Raw genomic sequence first — 22348 nt, forward strand, 5'->3', positions numbered from 1 at the left:
TACTTGTACTATATTGTGCTAGTTGCAAGACTACAAACCGCTGCATAGTTTCTTCTCTCTTTAATAGTGACAACAAATTTAGAATCAATATTCACAAAAATATTGGCTAAAATATCAGAAGGAGGGCCTGCAATGCTAAAGCCAGTGTGGGTGTCCTTGACACCAACAGATTGTGGGGCAAGCTTATTGACACACTTCAAAATATGTTGCTGAGATATAAATGACTTGTTGTAGATATTTTCAGATTTTGAACCCAGTGCCTTTGTGTTGTTATGAAATCTAATATTACCAAGAACCTCAACATCACCATTTCTCTGACACATAAAAAGAAGCAAAATAAATATTTGAGTTGCACAAAATCAACTTATGTGATCCATAAGAAAAGTTCCTGAGATGACGCGCAACAAAAAAATGGCACGCATGATTCTTTGTTGTGCAGTGCATGGACAATGGCATCATATATATTGCTACCAATATTTGCTTTTGGAGATGAATCTTGATTCTATTTTCTACAAGTGAGTTATATAACAAGCTTCAAACACAAGTGACTGTATATTAAGGGCTTGTTTATTTGTCTATTTGTTTTGGGAATACTAGTTCATGGATCAGCTAGCTTGTTCCAAGATGAATAGCCTTTTTTGAGCGAAAAGAGCTATACACAAATTGGCCGTTTTGTATTGTCATATGTACCATTTTTCTGGCTCAAGGGATGGAAAACTCTACACCTTGCTGATCATCATGTAGTTAAATCCGAATGCATCATCTAAACCATCATTATGCTTTAAGCTAAATTTTCAAGTTGAATTGATTTGGAACAAACAAAAATAGCTCAACAAAATAGATAGAGGAAAAGGATAATTAATCAACGGTAAAAATGTTACAATAATAAACATACATGAGAAGGTTTGGTTTTTGATTTCAAAGGATCAGTCATGTGAGAAAGAACATTACAATTAGTAATGTGATTTTTCTTTTGGTCATCTTCAGAATACGGCAAAATAACAACTTCAACAGGAGACTACAAGAAAAAAATGCATAAAAAATTATTACATTATTTGAAGATATATAACTTATGTAGGCTAATACAACGTTTCAATAAATGATCAACATGTGCTACCTTCTGTTCAATGTGGTGAGAACACTTCACACATGATTAGGAGAGAGATTTTCCAAGAAATAATCGTCTTGTTTTACTTCGGTGATACCTTTCTTGTATGAATCAGAACATTCTTTGATAAGAGATCGTAGAATGGACTATTAAGATCAACAAACTTTAGTTTGCTATGAGTATTTCTAAGCTTTGGCATAATCTTGGGCTTTTTAATTGGAGCATTATCTAAAAAAATAGTTAGAACATAATTACGTGTGATAATAATTTGTTCTGGATAAAAGAATACATATTATAAAATAATTACCATAAGAATCGGTGCTTCTATTTTTAACAAATTCTAGTGTGCTCAGATCAACAACTAAAAATATAAAAAAAAATCAGAAGTCCATATTTGTTAATTTTGAACAACACTGAAAATGATACACTATAACAAAAAAACTAACCTGGCTTGCATAATCTTTGAAATAGCCTCTTAGTACTAGGATCCTTAACCAAAACAAAAAAAAAATAACAAGATATTACAAGGTGCAACACTAAAATAATTTTTGGTCATAACACATTTTTAGAATTTTGAGGTACATACCTTCAATTCAGCTTTCTCAAAATTAATCTTGCCACTCATGGTCATGAAACATTTATCACCAATAGTTTGCTCTAATTGAGATAAAGAGTTGTAGATAGCACCAGCCTGCAATGAAATGCACCAAATTGTTTTAAAAAAGAATCATGACAAAATTCTAAAAAAAATAGCAGCACATTTATAAATAAAAGTACCAAACAAATATACTAAACATTATCTACATCCAGCTCCCAACCAGCCTTGAGGATAGATTAAGATTAATATCAGGGGATTTATCTTTACAAGCTTTTCTACATGAAACTGTTGGAGAAAACTTCAAACTATTATTTAGATTCATATTCACACCATTGACATTGCCTATTAGAAAAACAAAAAATGATTACATTGACTCGTATCAAGAAGTACGTCAAAACACATCAATGCCTGCTGAAAATGCTGATGTACAGTATAAAAATAACATACCCTAGGGGCAGAAAAAGAGAGAAAATAAAAGCAGCACATAATAAGCACTAGACATTGACAAAAAAAACTAGACAATTTAGCCTAATTAATTACATCTAAAAAAAGCTGGAGAGTTTAAGACAGAGAGATACAGATAGAGACAGGGCAACCTACCTATTTTTTAACTGAATGTAATTATACATATGCAACATCCGGTTTAGGATAAAAATATATCACTACATCTTCGGGTTAAACAAAAATTGGCGCAGAGATAGAATAAATCATGTAGTCATGGTAACCAATTTGTATTGGATTGAGTATACATAACATGCTGAACAAAAACTAGAAAAGCATCTTGTCCTAAATTAAATCCAATCTAAAAATGAACCCAACAACTTCAGAAAAAGAACCAACCTAAAGAAGGATCATGTTCTCGTGTGTCATCAAGCATCTTTGATCTCGTTTCATTGAACAATGCCAACATTTTAAAAATTAAATCTTCAGAGCCCAGTTGAGTTTTCTTAGATTGTTCAACAAAATGATCCATAAAAATCTAGCGTAGACCATCTTTAACCTGTGAATGTAGGTAAAAAGGCACTGTTAAAACAATGTAAAGAGTGAGGACACACAAAAAAAATAAAGAAAATTGTAATGATGAATGAAGGAAGCACAACAAGAATAAAAAAAATCTGAGATGGCAGAACAGAACAAGAGGAACTCCCAAGTCTAGACATGAAATCAAAAGATATTGAAGTTATGTCAAAACTTTTCAGATCACACTCAGCGGAGAAGCGTGTGGAGGTTGGTTTTGATTTATTGTCATGCATAATCTTTTTACTTTAAAAAAAGGAAAAAAAACAATAAAGTGTAAGTGATCACAACAATTAAAAAAACACTTGCACGATGCTCATATAAGTGCTTACAAAAACACTTGAACCAAGTAGAAAAATTTTAAAAAAATATATCAGACCACACTAACAAATAAAAAAGAACATACCTTGACATTTCTCATATCAGCAAGAATAGAAGCATCCAACTTCCTCTTCAACTTTTGAATTTTCTAAAAAAAAATAGAAAAAGCAGCATGATAAAAGAGGAAAGAAGGAGTTAACAACATGCAAAGAAAAAGGAGAATTCACATGACAGTAAAACTCATAAAAAATGCTTACATCTTTCTCGTACAACACAAAAATAGCATCATCTAACGCAGCGTCCTCGCTAGGGTTGTTTTGATTCAGACCATCTAATGATTTTAAATAGTCCCCATCATAACCATATTCATCAAGAATCAATTCATTTCTATCACCGATACCCATCTGAAAAAAATGACGACAAAAATATTCTCTTACACAAAAAAAGAATCATGAATAACAAGGTGTACTTAAAAAAACATGTCCATAACCCACGTGTGTGAGTAATATAACATTTGATATTCAGGCACAACTACAACAAAAATAAAACATTCAGCAGAAAAGAATATGGAGGAATCCATGCAAAAAAATAACAAAGCCTGTTGGCTAGCCTTGTTTGGCTCTTAATTCTGATCTATGATCTGGCAATCAGCAAGAGGAAATAATAAAAAGAAACATATTGCCTCACAATAGTGTAAAAGGCTCAATAAGACACATATTATCGAGACACTGCCAAGGAACCCAAAAAGCATAGCTTAGCCAACAGTCAACTACCATCAAGCTAAAAATACCAGGAGTAATATGGGATGGCTAGCAACACAGAAGTGTCGGGAAAAAAGAGGGTGTTCCAACAATAGAGCTAAGTATCTGGGAAAGACCATCAGCCCGCTCTCAAAAAAATAACAATATATGAAAACCACAGACAGCAGAGGAGCTAGTACGCCCCTAGGCAGCACCAACTGAAGAAACAATCAAGCATAACGAAACACAAACCAAATATCTCAAAGGTGAAGACACCACAAACAGCCGATCACAAAAAGAAGAGGCAAAAAACTTCGACGATGGCACCTAAAAACAGAAGGGCATCAACGGCACGCTAGAATTAATAAAGACTCAAACCATCTCATGATTACAGAAATGAACTATCTTAACAGATCAACATACAAAAAGATTAACCCAATCAACATACACAGAATAGACTCTAAAAAAGAACTATCTAACATAACAGACCGCAATCTATTGGTGTCAAAATACTTGAACCAAGTAGAAAAATTTACGAAAAAATATATCAGACCGCAGTAACAAATAATAAAGAACATACCTTGATATTTCGCATAATAGCAAGAACAGAAGCATCCAACTTCCTCTTCAACTTTTGGATTTTTTTTAAAAAGTAGAAAAAGTAGCATGGATAAAAGAGGGAAAAAGGAGTTAACAACATGCAAAGAAAAAAGAGAATTCACATGACAATAAAACTCATAAAAAAATGCCTACATCTTTCTTATACAACTCAAAAATAGGATCATCTAACGCAACATCCTCGCTAGGATTATTTTGATTCATACCATCAGATGATTTTAAATGGTCCCCATCATAACCATATTCATCAAGAATCAATTCACTTCTATCACCGATACCCATCTTAAAAAATGACGACAAAAAATATTTTCTTACACAAAAAAAGAATCATGAATAACAAGGTGTACTAAAAAAACATATCTATAACCCACGTGTGTGAGTAATATAACAGTTGATATCTATAACCCAGGCACAACTACAACAAAAATAAAACATTCAGCAGAAAAGAATATGGAGGAATCCGTGCAAAAAAAATAACAAAGCATGTTGGCTAGCCTTGTTTGACTCTTAATTCTAATCTATTATCTGGCAATCAGCAAGAGAAGATAATAAAAAATATATTGCCTCACAACAATGTAAAAGGCTCAATAAGACACATATTATCGAGCTACTGCCAAGGAAAAAAAATCATAGCTTAGGAAACAGTCAACTACTATCAAACTAAAGATACCAAGAGCAATAGGGGATCGCTAGCAACACAAAAGTGTCTGGAAAAAAGAGACTGTTCCAACAATAGAGCTAAGTATCTAGGAAAGACCATCAACCCGCTCTCAAAAAAATAACAATCTATGAAAACCACAGACAGCATAGGAGTTAGTAAGCCCCAGGCAGCACCAGCTAAAGAAACAATCAAGCATAACAAAACACAAAGCAATATCTCAAAGGCGAAGACACCACAACCAGCCGATCACAAAAAGAAGAGGCAAAAAACTTCAGCGACGCCGCCTAAAAACAGAAGGGCATGAACGGCACGCTAGAATTAATAAAGACTCAAACCATCTCATGATTATAGAAATGAACTATCTTAACAGAACAACATACAAAAAGGTTAACCCAGTCAACATACACAAAATAGGTTATACAAAATGAACTATCTAACATAACAGTACAAATAGTTCTACCAGCAACCAAAACAATTAACTCATAATGAACCAGACCAGAAATCAGCAAGTATATCAGGCATACAGAAAAATCAGTATACCACGTATCATCTAAAGATATTGACATGTTACCGAAGATCAGTAATCAGTTCACAAAACATTACAGTCAGGTGTAATGTAAGAAAAAAGCCGCATAGTTGTAATCAACTAGAGAAAAGCTAAATAACTCATGATAATTCTCATTCCACAACTCAAAGAGTAAAATCTCACCACCATATATCACAGTAGAATAGAAGAAACATGATAGCACAACCATATAGACATGTATAATAATATAACTACTTCATGAGGAATTTGATTACCAAAATGTAAAAAGGTATTTCCAACTGCATATGGATAAGAAAATGCAGTAGCCACACAACAAACAAATGAGCAATAGCTTGCCTTCAAATGAAGGGTCAGACTTGCCTAGCCAGCAGCTAAAAAGCTCGAAGCAAACAAATGGACACACCAATGAATTGGGGAGACAAAAGCACAGATAACAAAAAAGCAAATGAACTTACCGAAATGTAGAGAAATCACTTGTTGCATCTCCCCCCAAGCTTGGATGCTTGCAACAAAACCAAACCCTAACAATGAATTAACAAAAAAATGAAGAAATCAGAGGGAGCAAAAAGCACGCGTGTAGGGTGAGACAAAATCAACAATAAGCAGTATGAACTATATTCATATATGACCAAAATAGAAGGTGAAATACGTCATCCAAAACTTAACCAAACGAGGAATCCACAAAAACAACTTGTAATAGCATCCTCATCCAACAAAATGACATCAAAAATTGAAACAAACTACCAAGAGGACAACTAGCTTGAAGAGGAATAGCAAAAATCCCCAACAACTCACAAAATCGTTGCGCGAACTCATGCTGTGCGAATCAACTTGAGAGACAAAATCGAACGTGGTTCTCCCTAAGACAGCGCAAAATCCATGGCAAAACGAATAGATCTGGGGGGAGAGAGAGAGAGAGAGAGGGAGGGAGAGACGACGACGAACCCTAGAAATCATAGCTCAACTCAAGAAAAATGAAACGAAAATGTGAACAGACGAAAATGCAGCTCAACTCTTTAGCATAATTAACGCAGAGGCGCGGTTCCCGAAAATACAAAACACACAAAAAAAAGACACTGTCTTTATGGGCCAAGCCCACGCCAAATGACAAAAAAACAGCCCATGCATCAACGCGCATCATAGAATAAAATGGACGGACACCGATCCGGGTAAGAACGCCAGACAGATTGCCCGGGAAAAATTTAGCAATTCCGTTTATTTATAATAATTCAGTGATGTCCGGATTCTTTGGCGAGAGTTGGTGACAACAGTTGCTACTCGGTAAAGGACCAGAACACTTGTTTTCCGCCGTGTTCATTTTTTGGTGCCGTGTTCATTTTTCGGTGCCATGTTCTGTTGCTGACATCCTACCACCCCTGCCCCCTCACGCTCAGTGCTCGCAAGCGAGTGGCGAGCTCGTCTAAGGTGGCATATCTCACTGAGCACAAGAATGTGTAGCGCTATCCTCCGGACCCCTTGCGATTGATGCTCCCCCGGTAGTTTGGGTTACTTACGGAGGCATGAAGCCTCCATGGCAAGGCATCATGCTCCAAAGGCCTAGGGTCTTCCAGGTGCGGGTTTATATGGCCGAGGCATGAAGCCTTCGAAGCATCTTTCCGGCCACGATGGCGGGCTTATAAATATCGTCGGTGTATTTTCGTTATTATTATTATTATTTACACCGAGGCTAAGGGCCGTCGAGACGTTATTACCATGATAGTGGGCTTATGGATGCCACCGTATGGGTTTTTTATTTCTACACCGAGGCCGGAGCCATTGTGGTGTCCGCCGAGGCCAACCAAGGGCCGTCAAGGCATTATTACCATGGTGGTGGGTTTACGGATGCTACCAGCGTGGGTTTCTTTTTATTTCTACACCGAGACCGGAGCCGTCGAGGTGTCCATCGAGACACATGACTGTCGAGATGTTGTTACCACGGTGGTGCGCTTACGGATGCCACCGATGTGGGCTTTTATTTTGTTGTGCGATGTATCATACTGTTGCGCAGAAATTTTGCTCGGGACATGTGTTCACTATAACAACATGCAGTCATTCAAAGTTTTAACGTAGACTGATACTCCCTAACCTCATGTGAACCTGCGAGAGTAATGAACATACATGCATAAGATCAGAGATCACTTCCTAGCAAATTGCCAAAATTAGTTTTGAATCCACTAGTGTATGCAAGCACGCACGTGGATGCATAGACATGGGAAGCATGGACTCAACACCATTTTCTTGCTGCTGTCTTAGCAAGTGGTACAACAAGAGGCTGGCTGGTGACTTGCTGGTTTCCTCGTTTAAGTTCGTTGCTACGCAAGTGCGAGACGTTATTTCTTCAGTTCTTTTTGCTAAGGTAAGGAGTACGATAGGAGTACCAGGAGCAGAGAGGTGAGCCAGCATCGCATCCGACAGCTCAAAGGGGACACCCTCGGCTTAGCGATGGGGCAGCCCGAAGGGGGGCCATCACCTGGGCCGGCTTCACGGAACAGCTCGAAGCGAAGCTCGGAGACGGGCTAGCCTCGCGGAGCGGGTTGAAGCATGGCTCAGAAACGGGCCAGCCTCGCACTGAGGGTGTCGTCCCTTGGGACGAAATAGCCGGAGGTGGCCTGCGCTTCGGCTGGCTTCGCGGTTGTGGCCGAAGCTTGGCGCGCAAGTGGGCGGACCTCACGACGATGGTTACTTCCCTCGGGCCGAAGCAGCCCAAGGGGGCCACGCGGCACACGAAGGCCGCCTGCCTCCTTGACGAGGTGTGATCTCCACATGGATCGATCGTTCCCGGAACAACGGAGGCCGAAATAGATGGGAGTGGAGGCGGCTAGCCTTATTAGACTAAGGCAACCGTTTACCTTCGGGGACGAAAATCACATCGTGAAAGGATTTTCGTTTCCTTCAGCGCTCTAACGGTTTCCTTTAAAGTTCCCGTCACAAAGGTATTCTCAAGGTTATTCCCCTCAGGACGGGATTCTCTCTTCTTTCCCTTCACAATTCCCCTCGAAGGGAAGCTGTTGGAGATGAGAGAAAATAAAGAAAATGAGAAAGCATTAAGGAATCAGGAAGGGAACGAAACAAAGGGAATATGGTTGGAGATGATCTTAGAACATCCCAAAGAGATTCTGTATATGGTACCCTATAGCTATATTTAGGAATTCTAGCAAAAAAATGATCTCCAACAGATTTCTAATAGGTCTCTCTAAAATTACTGAAGTCCAAAAACGACGTCCTCGTTCACTACTTTTCCAGAGCGAGTCCGGCTCCCTATCTGCCCTTGCCCCACCCGCCATCCGCTCGGGTCCTCGCGCCCCTCTCCTTTTCTCCTCCCCACGGCCCCTTCCTCACGCATGCCGTCCTCCTCGAGTCAGAGATACGGCGTTGAAGGTCTCCTCGTAGGCTCGGGACCCGACCCCGAAGACGGCAAAGCGGAGGCCGAAGAGGAGCAGTGCCCCACTGCGTAAGTCAGTGGCAGATTCCTCGAGCCAGCGCGCGAGGAAAGCGGCTGTGGTAGACGAGGAGGAGGAGAGGGACGAAAGGGAGGTCATTGGGTTCAAAGGTGGTAGCGTCGATGGCATAGGCGGGGGCGCCAGCTTTGGAGGCCAGGAGGGATTTGTAGAGGAAGAAGAGGGAGGAAGAGGAGAGGATCAAGAGGAGGGCGAGGTGGGAGGTGGTGGAGGCGGAGGCGGTGGTCGCTGTCGGGAAGGGAGGCATCGCGGTAGCAGAGAGTGTGGAAGGGTGCCGACTTTCCTCTACCGTGTCTGCGACTCGGCCACCGGCCACTGTGTCAAGACCCTCATCGACAACGAGAGCCTTCCGGTGTCCTTTGCTCTATTTGCTCGTGAAGAGGAAAGAGAGATGATGTGGTAGGATCTATATGTCAGTTACATAGTAGAGGACATATAGAGAATAGGGTATTACAAGTTTGTTAGAGATAAATAAAATTTGGAGGGAGAATGCTTTAGAGATAGCTCCCTTTAGAGAGTCTTCTAAAAATGCTCTTAGTCCCGATGCTGCCCTCGCTATCAGAGGTGGCCGAGGTCGCGTGGCTGAGGCACGCGGATGTCCGAAGCTGCATGCCGCCCCGTAGGCCGCATGCGCCGCGCTTGTCGAGGCTGGCCCGACGCCAGTGCGGTGGGATCCGTCTGCACCAACCGGGGTCATGCCCTCGCGCAAGCCTCCTCGGCTCGATGCAGGCGACGAGGGTTCGCACGGAGGTGGCCGCGTCGTATGTCCGGAGGAGCCGCATACGTTCAACGCCAATGGAAGTCAGTCACGTAGAAGCTTGGCACGTGCTCGAGGCTACCCTCTGCAAGCTGAACGCATGGTCAGTACAAAAGAACGAATTCCCTTGCTATCCTTGCCTCCTTGGCACGACATATTTTTTACCTCTCATTTTTTTAAGGCCCCAAGGCTACGCGAGCTCACGGTTGGGCTGGAACTGAAGGTTATCCCATTATTTTTGTTTTACACCGCAGCATGTGATGGAGTAATATTCAAAGCCAAAAAATATTTCAGTAGAGCCGCTGTCTTTGTGGAGCCGGCCACGTGCGGAGGTGACTGTTTGCGAAGGATATAGATCTTTACAGTACTGTAGAGTACAGTGAAATTCATTAATATGTGGATTTGGGCCTACATGTCATCCACTCTGCAGTATTGCAATGGATCTCGGTGCGTTTTGCGAAGCCCACCATTATTCCAGGGTCGAGTCAATGGGCCTGGGCTCCGGAACCAGCCACGAGGTTGGGTTGTGTGCTCCCGAAGCCGTGTTCGCGTGGCTGCAGGAGCCGGCCTCATTCGGAACGTGGTGTCACGATGAAGCCACAACGTGCGCTCGCCGAGGCCATGCAGCGAGGCTGCCGGAGGAAGCCGTGCCAGGGCTCCTTGCGTCGACGAAGCCAGACCACGTGCTCCTAAAGCCATGCATCATCAGCCGGAGCTTGAGAGGCCACCATCACACAGGCTGCCTACGCGGTGGACCACCCGCGGACAAGTGTTTTTTTATATTTTCTAACATAAATAATTAAATAAATATATCTCAAATGAAAAAATTTACAAGAATAAACGTTTACTACTTTCTCATGAGCCAATTAGCTTCTTACCATCCACTAAGAGAACGATAAATAGTCCACCCTGCCACTATGGTAGTGCTGGTCCTTTCTGCCCTGTCATGAGCCCTTACAGCCCTTTTAAAGTACGGTTGGCCCCCATGTGTGAACAGTACTCATTAGCCGGTGTGAGAATTTTTTGTATGTGTTTCATAATCCATTTGCAACCTATTTTAATTATATTTATCCAAAAATCTTATGTAGAATTTAAACTAAAATTCTCTTAAAAAAAGCTAGTTTTATAACTTTTAACAATTGTTAGGACCTCCAATAAATTTCTAAAAATCTAGGAAATTTACTAATATTCTTTTTATGCGATGGGCTAATTTCTAAAATTATTTCTAGTCTTAGGTTATATGTTGAAAAAGTGAGTTCCTTTGTAATGCTATATTTTTTTCACCATAAATAAAAAATACATATAAATAGAGTATTACAAAGTAACTCTCTTTTTCACTGTATAACCTAGGTCTGAAAATAATTTTAAAAATTAGTACATCATATAAAAAAATATTAGTGAATTTTCCAGTTTTTTAATTTCATTTAAGGCCTTAACAATTGTTAGGAGTTATAAAAATAGTTTTTTGAGAATTTTAGTTTAAATTCTACACAAGATTTTTGAATGAATTCAATTAAAATGGGTTACACATATATTATGAAATACGTACAAAAAGTTTTAGAATTTTTAGAGTAACAGAAAACCACTGTTTTGAATTGAAAATATGAAAGGAAATTGGAGCCGTCGAGCATGGTTGACACATGGCTAACTAGTATTGTTCACACACGGGGTTAACCGCCCTTTTGAAGGGTTGAGAGGGTGGTAAAAGCCAGTATATCATGGTGACACGCCCAGCACTACCATGATGGCACGGATGGACTGCTTACCTCTTAATAACAGTAAGGGCTACGGTGACTATTTTCATAAATTTTTCTATCTGAGATATATTTATTTAATTATTTATGTTAAAAATATAAAAATATAAAAATTCCACGGACAAGGCGGGTCCGAAGACCAAGCCCGCGTCTCATCAGGGATGCGGGATGGTCATCCCTCCTTCGGGCCCACACATGTAGGCGACGGTCGTTGGCCCGTCTCCCCAGTGCACATGATGGCCCAGTACTTGGTCTCCAATCATTTAAGCGTGCTACTCAACTTTATCAGGAATTCAGGATGGAGAGTAAGTCAAATCACATGCACTGCCTAGCGTTGTTTTTTTTATTTTGGTGTGCTGGGACCAAGGTTCCATTTACCGACCGGACCGAGCTCCGACGGTAACCGAAAATACGCGATAACCGCGGTTATCGGTCAAAAATTCAAAAAAATTCGGAGAAAATTCATTCGGCAAATTTTAAATTTTTGCGAAAAAATCATGTTTTTGCCCTCTCGGTAACCGAGCGGTTTGGGTCGGTTACTGAGCGATTTTCTCGCATTTTTGATTCGGTCGGTTACCGAGCGGTTTGGGTCGGTAACCGCTCGGTTTTCTCGATTTATCGAGCGGTTTTATCGAATTTCAGCGCAGTTCAACAAAAAATCTAAAAAAGGGTTCAATCTTGTAAAATCAATAACTAATTCATCCGAGCTTCAAATCAAGTGAAACAAATTTTGTTGGCTTCCTTGTAACATGATCTACATGATAAAAGTATTTATACTCGTAAAAAAGTTCACAATTTTCTGTGATAAATTTTATTTGTTAAACCAAGGTAAATGCATAGTTTACTCTTTGCTAATCCAAAAATCATGAAACTAATTTTGTTAGTCTTTTTACATGATCCTATATCTTTTAAAAATATATGAACTCATGAATTAGTTATTGTAACATGCATGATTGTGTAAATGTGTTGCGACTAGATTAATTCATAACTGACCCATCACACCTTAAAAATTAGTGAAACCACTTTCATTAGCTTATTTATATTATTATTTACGTAGAAAAAATAATAGTAGACATGAAAAAATTAATTACAGTGATGTTTCTTAACATATTCACTTTATGCTTGTGAACTTTGTAAAAATCATAGAGAATTTAATAAAACTCTAAATAAAGTGAAATAAATTTTAAAGATTCTCTTAAAATATGTTTTATACAAGAAAAATATGTTTTTGCATGTTACACTTTTCCTTAACGTGAGTTAATAATTGAGCCGCGCGCTTCAATTTTTTTCATTTTTTTCAAACTTTCTCCCTATAGAATATGATGCAAACGACATTATTTTTGAAAAACCATTTCACAGAAGTTCTTAGAATTATGTCTAGTTTTTTTTAAGATTTTTTTTGAATTTTTTTTAAATTTTTTTATTTTTTCGAATTTTTTGAATTCAAATTTCGGTTACCGAGCGGTTTTTGAAACCGGACCGGACCGGGAAGGTCGGTAACCGCAATTTTTGAGCGGTTACCGACGGTTTTTTGAACCCTGGCTGGGACACGCATGGCACTTACCTCTGCGTATGCCCTCCCTGCCTCCCACGGGTTTGCCTTGGGGTTCGAGGGTGCCTGCTCAAAACTGCGGGCCCCGTCTCGATGCTGTGACATGCCTTGCGAGAACGGTGCAGTGCTGTCTCCCACGTAGGATGTTAATGGGACCCGATTACCTACAAAGGGCCGGAATGAAGAGATTTTATTTCTAACGGGGATACAAATGGTGAAAAAATGATCTTCGTTGGGTTTAACGGTGATGGGTATGGAGAAGTATTCTCCGTCCTCGTTTTCCCGTGGGGATCTGTCCGAGGCTCATCCATTTAAATTTAGCACCGTGTGGAAATCACCAGCTCGCTATTCTGTTCGTTCGTGAGGGCGAGACCGTGAGAAAATGATAACAAGGCATGTATGGGTTCTGATCCAACACTAAACCTAGAGAAGAATGGGCCAACCAAACTGCCGCACGCGTGAACTCGAGGCACTCCACGAGTGGGTAGCCCCAGCCCGCTCGCTCCCCCTACGCTGCCAATCGCCCGTCCACCTGCTACGCTGCACCTGACGGTCGAACGGTTGCATACACCCGCGCGCTCCACTTGTTAGCGGGGATGGGTTCCTCATCGTGTCCCCATTCCCTGCACTGGGACGGGGACGGAGACAGGGACGGAAAATTTTCCTTCGTTCGGGGACGGAGATGAAAAACCATTTCCCAATGAGGAATTTCTCGTTGACATCCCTACACCCAAGCTAGGAGAGGCACCCGTAGAAAGGCGGTGAGCCCACGTGCACCTAGCAGCGCGTGGACGGTCTTCCCTCTTGCCTTGGTAATTAATGACAACTAGCAAGATGGTCCACGCTAACAGCGTGGCTAGCTTCGCTGTAATATTTGGTTATGATAATCTTTGATTAAAAATTAATCTATTTAGTGTTTTTATGAGGTTCGTATAATTTAGTTACAAAATGTATAAAATTAGAATAAGAAATAAAAATTATGTTCGTGAAAAAAATTATTTATGCTCCAAACTCGTACCCGAATCGTATACATGTATTGGTTCAATTCGTATATCAACTATCAAAATTGTGCATTAAGTGTCAGTAGCCCAACCAAAATCAGAATATGTTTGCCTTGTCTGTGTGTTGTACCTTGCCGGCTACCTGTTTGATGTGACGACCTTGAGCTACATGATACTTCTTAATCTTTTATTTTAGTAAGAATTTTGAATTTTTTTATTTTGTATTATAAATTTTTGATATTGATTAATTGTGTTTTATATGGAGTCTTTATTTAGTTATTTGATTTGTATAATAATTTTATTTTTATAAGAATATATTTGATATGGATCCTTATTTTTTCTATTCTAAACCAAATTTAATTATTATTAATTTTATTTTATTTGGACTCTTTATTTAAATATTTTGCTTCCCAAACCGTATGAAAATCGAACTGATAATTTTCCATATTTTTTAATTCTGAATTTATATATTTATTAATCGTATTTGATATGGACTCTTTATTTCCGAATTTAGCTATTTATTAATCGTATTTGATATGGCTCTTTGGTTTAATCTAGACTGTTAGATGTTCATAAAAATGAGTGGTTTAGATTCTTTTCTTTTTTCCGATTAACATGGTATTTTCGTGACCTTGAGAGCGAACATGGTGGCTCTTTTTTTTCCCTCAAATAATAATATAATAGATATCTATAGATTAACAATTATGTAGAGAATTGTTAGTAGGTTATACTATAGGTGATGCATGGAGGATTGAGCATGGATTCATCGAGTAATGTCATTTGATCAAAATAAATGCATCAAGATGAATGAGCTCTAGATGATACTCGGGTAAGTGGTGATAATACATAAGAACAAAAAATTATATTGAGAATTATTAGTAGGTTATTCCATAGAAGATGCCTAAGTGATAAAGTATGGTTTCGTTGAGCAATGTCATGAGATCAAAAGATATGCATCGAGGTCATTGATCTCTAAGTGATGCTCATGTAATGAAGAAGAAGCGAAAGAGCAAGAGACCTCAGAGTTTGAGAATGGTCTTAAGAATATTGACAATAAGCGTGAAGACCAAAGTAGCTTGTGGAAATCAAGTAACTCAATATATGAAATTATCAATTGAGTTTTATGGACTAACCCATGTGCTATATGATTGAGAGTAAGTTGGGGTCAAGTTCCATATGAAGGTAAATATTGAACTGAGATATTCAATGTGCTGAGTTAGAAGAGAAAGATCAAGACAAGCTTAGTGAACAACTTGTGTGTTTGATGCTTACGATTCATGCCTCGATGGTGAATCGGATGAAGATGATGTGAAAAAATAGAAGTTTGCCATGCTTGATGCCTGGTAAGTAATCAAGTGAACTTCATCAAACTTCCAGAAAGATCAAGAGAGGACGAGATGAGAAGCAAGGATGAACATCATCATCAAGCTCAAGTGAAGAGTTGATGACAAGCCTAGAAAAAACATTGGGACTCGGATGATGTGTTTGTCAAGTCCAATGGGATGTGCTATGCTTTTGCCCGATCTTTCGAAGGTAATATGTGAAAGGATCGAATAGCCCAAGAGGGGGGGTGAATTGGGATATTAATTAAAACTTCTACCGCTTTAGCAAATAAAACTAAAAGGAAATGTGACTAAGCGATTTAACTAGAACTAGATAGCTAATCAAGCAAGAATTAACTAAGAAAGATAATCACTAAGAAGAACTTGCAATAATAACAAAACTCAAAATAAGATGCAAGAAAGTAAGGAGTCGGAGAAGACAACACCGATTTTTTTCCGAGGTTTCGAGAAGTTGGCACTTCCCCCTAGTCCTCGTTGGAGCATCCACCAAGGATGTCGCTCCCCCTTGAGTCACCAAGGCTCAAGTGCTCTCTCTTGATTACCCCTTCTCCATCTCCGAATTGGCGGGTATCAAACCAAGTACATCATCCTTCTCCCGGGGCTCCCACAATTCCTCCAAGAGCTCACCGAGAAATCCTTCGATCACCAAGACCGTCTAGGTGTTGCCAACCACCAAGAGTAACAAGCCTCAAGCTTCGCTTGACAAAGACAAAGCCTAGACAACAACTAGATGCACACTTGCTACTCTTCAAGCACTCAAAGAAGTCCTTAATCCTCAACTAAGAACTTGGAATGGACACAAGTGCTCTCTCTCTTGCTTTTAAATGACACACCAAGTGTATGAGCTGCTACAGAGTCGCAAGAGCAACTGTTGAAACCATCTGAGTGGGTATTTATAGCCTAGAGATAAAAATTAGCCGTTGGCTAACCACTCCCATTTTTCTGTAATCACCGGATAATCCGCTGGCTATATCCTTAAGATCACCGGATAATCCGGTGGGTTCAAACCCAGAGTTAGCTGTCACTAGCCGTTGCACGGCAACATTTGTCCGGTGATAAACTCCGGTGAACAACAGTCATCATCGGATAATCCGGTGAGTACAACTCACCCGACCCTTTAGATTTCAGAACCTTCTACAAGAAATACTCCGGTGATATTTTTTGCTCTCACCGGATAATCCGGTGAGTTCAATTTGTCTGAGTTTCTTCGCAACATTTCTCCGGTGGTCTGCCAGCTAAGTCACCGGATAGTCCGGTGACTGTAATTTTTCACTGTGGCCCGAAGCAATGCTCTCTGCAAGAAATAGTCCGGTGTTCATATTATGGGGCATCGGATAATCCGGTGAATACAAAGTTGTTTTTCTCCCAAAATTTTCTCTGCTGGAAAAGCTCCGGTGGTCACCGGACTTCCATCACCGGACATTCCGGTGTGACACTTCTGAAATTTTTCATATAATTCGGATGCCTCAATTAGTGTTTATCCGGTGAGTATTAGACATCCATCAGAGGATAATCCGGTGAATAAATTTTTTGTGAGCTCGTCCAATTCAAATCTCTTTGAGCTCTAATTCCTTGACAGCTTCACCATGGACTTGTATGCTTTACCTAGTGCTAGAATTTAACAAGTGTGCATCATCTATGTCTAGACTCACTAAGTCAAGCTACTACTTTTAGCCCCCCTTTATAGTACGGTCAAAAGACTAAAAGAAAAGAAGACCTATACTACTCTAAGTATCCTCCATCTCCTTTGTGACACTTAGAACTAGAAGATCCTTAGTCTTAAAGCATATGTCCTTTGATTGTCCATATAAGCACTTTAGGGACCAAGATTACCCAAATGTCATTGTATACTGAATTTTTGATTCCCTTCAAAACAAATTGTTAGTCACAGTAATATGGTTGTCATTAATCACCGAAACACTTACCACTTACCTAGGGGCCTAGATGCTACAATCTCCCCCTTTTTGGTGATTGATGACAACACAAATAACAATAGAGATATGAATTTGAAGAGCAACCTATCATACTAGAGATAAGAATGTATAAAGCAATAAAAGCGAGATAAAGCCTAGCGCTACAAAACTATCATGCTAGAATAGGTAAGAATTATGCGAGCATGAAAATAAACACAATGTGATGACAGGCGAAACACATCCATATACAGAGCCAAATAGCCTGTCATAACATCAAAATCAATCCATAAGATCCAACATTTCAAAACTAGCTACCCAAAAATCTAACCTCCCCCTGAATCAAAATCTCACTAGACCCACCAGCTACTCTCTCTACCAACTCCCCCTATTACTAGACTCTCCCCCTTTGGCATCTAAGCACCAAAAAGAGAAAAACTAGGACATGACTAAGCATCCGGAGCTGGAGAAGATGGAGGACCCGATGCTGTCGAAGAAGGTGCCACGACGAACTGAGAACCGTCGGCCTCGGAGTCGGAGCTGGACGGACTGTGACCCGCAGCTGCTGTCGCCTCAACGATCTGATCCTGCACTGACTGAAGAGTAGCATCTGGAGCGTCAAGTGTTGGCTCAGCGACTGAAGAAGGCACAACTGACAGCTGAGGGACATGGGGAGACATGACTGGCTGCTGCTGCTTGGGGACTGTCGGCTGTGGAGTGTCCTCGAAGCTCAGAGGACCAGTGGGTACAGGAGAAGCCAACGATGGTAACACTGGCCTCTGAGACATCCCAGCAGGCAGAGAGTACACTCCGGAGGCCAAGAGAGCTGACAGAGGGAAATCGGACCCTGGAGTACGCAAGAGTGCACTGACACTGCCTGGGAGAGGACTCGGGGCAGGTGCTGGAGCTGGCAACTGAAGGCCCTGTGCCTGGAAAAGAACAGAGAACAATCTGGCGTTGTTCTCACGGTCTGCCTGAAGTGCTGCAAACATGGCCTGCTGCTGCTGCTGTAGTGACTGCATCAGTGCAAACTGCTGCTCCTCTCGGCGGCGAGCATCCTCTGCCTGAGCTGCCTGCTGCTGCTGCATCTGCCGAAGGATAAGAGTGATCTCCGAAGGCACTGCAGCAGAGGGCTCGGTGGTAGCTATCTCAGTATCTGAGGAAGGAACTGAAGTCTGAGGCGCACCCTGAGTAGAACCACCGGCCTCAGCATCGTGACGTCTCGGGAGTGGTGGAATGAACTCGATGTCCTCCGAGTCACTGTCGTCGTCATCCAAGTCTATGAAGGCATGAGGTAGCTCTGCCTCGGCCTCTGCAAGGGCCTGGTCCTCAGCTGCAACTCTGTTTCGCTCCTCTGCTGGGATTTGCCGCTGAGCCTGCGCCATAGCACGCTGTCCGCGACGTCTGTCCGTCGGAGCGCTAGGAATATAGTCCGAGAATCGCTTCGGGGATCGCTGGTAGACGTCAAGATGCTCTGGATAATGAATCGAGCGAGCCAACAAATATGAGATGAAATGCGCGAATGGCTGCTGTCTGCCCAGACCCTCTGCTATGTTATCCTCAATCTCACACAAGATGAGATCTAAAATGTCGAACTGCTGATGAGTGAGGATAGATAAGAGCAACCACTGCTGGATACTGGTGATAGCCTCTGCGTTCCCGATCCTAGGCAACAGGCTGCGTCTGAGTGCAAAGTGAACTGCCCTCGCCTCCGGAGTCAGCATCTCTGGCAGTCTCAGTGAACCTGGAGGAAAGGGCGACCTGAACAACAGACGGATCTCGTCATCCGTCGGGAAAACACCACCGGTCCGAGGACGACGAGGAGGATGAGCGTTCGGATGAACGACCTCATGCAAGAATCTGGTACTCTCCTGAAGCCTCAGAGCCTCGAGCATATCTGCCCGGTACAATTTGTAGACCTCTCCCTGGAACATGAACTGAATGAACGACCTGTCGGGAGCGATCCATACTGTCGCATAGAATACTCTGACCCAATCCCCAACATATTTGTCTACCTGAGTGAGGAGAGCGGTGAGACCTGGGAATGCATCAAAGTGTTGTCTCACATCTGCTCCCCCTGCAGCTGACTGCAAGTACTCCCATCTCAGCGTCCTGTGCTGGCTCAACTGAACGCTCTTCCTGCCAAATGAGCGATAGAAGCTCTCCTGTACCACTGTCCAGAACCGGGGATCAATCCCCTCCTCTCTGACCTCAGGGAACCACTCCTCGACTGGTACGAATCTCAGCCTCTTGATCCTCGGACCCTTGCAGGACGTGAGATCAAGCAAGCGGACCTCTCCCTGAGCTGGAGGCTGCTGCTCAGACTGCTCGGACTGCTGCTGCTGTGTCTCTACTGCCTCTAGCTCCTGGTGAACCCTCTTCCGGCCCCCTGACCGGCTGGAAGGCGTCGAACCTGACCTCCCGGAAGCACGAGTGCGGGTGGAACGACGTGTAGGAGGGGTGGTGTCATCTCTGATCACAAAACCCTCCTGCCTGTTGTAGGCATCAACAGCAGCAAGCGCTTTGTCCCATTCCTTCTGAGTCTTCGACTTCTTCTGCTTCGGCTTCTCAATTGCCTTGCCCTTGCCCTTGTCACTGCGATTACGACCCATCTGACAGATGCAACGTGAAATAGAGATGAGTGATCACATTGGGTTTAAGATTTCGAATGAAATTAACCCTAAACCGAACCCTAAGCATGGATGGATATGAATTGAGACAATCATGCTATGGATTTAGGCAAGATACAATAGATATTGATCAATTGCATAGAATAGGACTTGAACTTGAGCAAATGAATCAAAATAGGCATGAATTTGAAGCAAATATGAATGAATTTGCTCGAATTTGAGTGAAATGAGCGATATATGGCACAAACAGATGAACATGCCCTAGTAGGTGATAAAAAAAAAGGTGAAGATGAAGCTAAGTTCATGATTTGATCGCATTGAGAGTCAAAATTTGAACGAGATTCATCTAATTTGACATGAATTTGAGGCAATTTTGCATAAGATTCAACTGATTTAACAAGGAAGACGCACAATTAATGAACATGCTCTCAATTCATGTCGATTGAAACTGAATGATCACAAATTTGAGAGAAAATTGACTCAAATTTACATGAATTTGAATGAAATTTGCATGGATTGTCACGAATTTGGCCAAATTATGCGCAATTTTGACTATCATGTACTCAATTCATGTCTAAGAGATGGAATAGCAACAAATTGGATCAAATTTGCTTTGATTTGTGAAGAAATTTCATGAATTTTGGCACAAAATTGTATAAATGTGATCTAGGGCTTCATCAATTTGAGTAGACCGGCCACATTGTGCTCACCACGATGAAGGAGAGAGAGAGGAGGTGCCGGTGATCAGATCACGATGCCTGGAGACGAAAGCCGGTGGCGCAGGAGGGGCGGCGGCGGTGAGTGGGGCACGCCGGAGGTGGCTCTGCGCGCGTGAGCTCGGGGCAGCGACGGGCGACAAGCCAGCGACGGTGACCTGGTGGCGCCGGTGGACGGAGCGACCCCGGCGGCGGCGCTAGGGAGCTGAGAGGCGGTGAGTCGGTGAGGTGGCGCGAGGATGTACGAGCGGCGGCGAAAAATGAAAGAGCCGGCCAACTGGGAAGACATATATGACAGGTGGGTCCCGCAGTTTCTGAAAGCACCGGATAATCCGGTGGAGGCAACAGAGAGCACCGGATAGACCACCGGACTAATTCTTGCAGAACCAACTTTCAGAGACCGAAAACTTCTTCTGTTCACCGGATGTTCCGCTGAGCACAAGATAACATCACCGGACGTATGTTAAAATTTTGAAGTTCTCAGAACTAATGAGCACCGGAATGTCCGCTGATAACTAAACTGATCACCGGACTATTGCCATGGTTGAACTGACAGAGATCACAGGATATTCCGCTGGTAAATTTAAGGGAGCGCCGGACTATCCGGTGATATGAAAAAACTAGGCTGAACTATTTTCTCTTACTGAGTCCAAATTTCAAATAACCACTCAACATAAACACATATTTGGATCAATTTGAGTGACATCTTTACCCTCTCAAACACTCCTTTGCAAATATTTGCCAAAAGGCTTTACTATATATATAATTATTATTATTATTATTATTATTATTTTAAAAAAATAGGCAAATAAGATTCAAAGAGTAAGAGATGGAACTCAAATGGATATGTTTGAGCCATATTTCCTATGAACTTAAAGATTAAGACCTTAAATTCGATAGGATATGACTCAATAGGCATTAAGCACTTATATCAATTTAAACACACTTATAGAGTTGTATGCTCACATCAAGAGTGAACAACCATCTCAAAGAGTGATATTCTCCTTTGTGATCTCTATACCGCCAATGCAAGGTTCATTCATGAAAGTAAACATGAGTGCATATTAAATTAATCTATCTTGTCATATTACTTCCCTTCTCAAGCTTCTTCATGGTGAACCCAACAACCTGCCTTGAGAAGAACTAGTGACCCACCATCTCAAGCAAAACCCATGTTCACCATTATCTTGAGAAGGTTAGACAAGTTCCTATTATGAATGCATCTATATGACATTAGAAGCATCGATCACATTTAGTTCATTTCGTAATCTACTAAAAGTGGCTTCATCTAGAGGTTTAGTGAAGATATCCGCCAATTGATCTTCCGATCGAACACTACTAAGGGATATATCATTGTTTGCCACATGGTCTCTTAGAAAGTGATGACGGATATCAATGTGCTTTGTGCGGGAGTGTTGAACGGGATTATTAGCAATTTTTACGGCACTCTCATTATCACAAAGGAGTGGAACCTTCTCTAGATGAACACCAAAGTCTAACAAGGTTTGCTTCATATAGAGGATTTGAGCACAACATGCTCCGGCGGCAATGTATTCTGCTTCAGCTGTGGACAAGGCTACTGAGTTTTGCTTCTTAGAACTCCAAGAGACTAGGGAT

Source organism: Phragmites australis, chromosome 12 (genome assembly GCF_958298935.1).
Source record: "Phragmites australis chromosome 12, lpPhrAust1.1, whole genome shotgun sequence".
NCBI classification, from domain to species: domain Eukaryota; kingdom Viridiplantae; phylum Streptophyta; class Magnoliopsida; order Poales; family Poaceae; genus Phragmites; species Phragmites australis.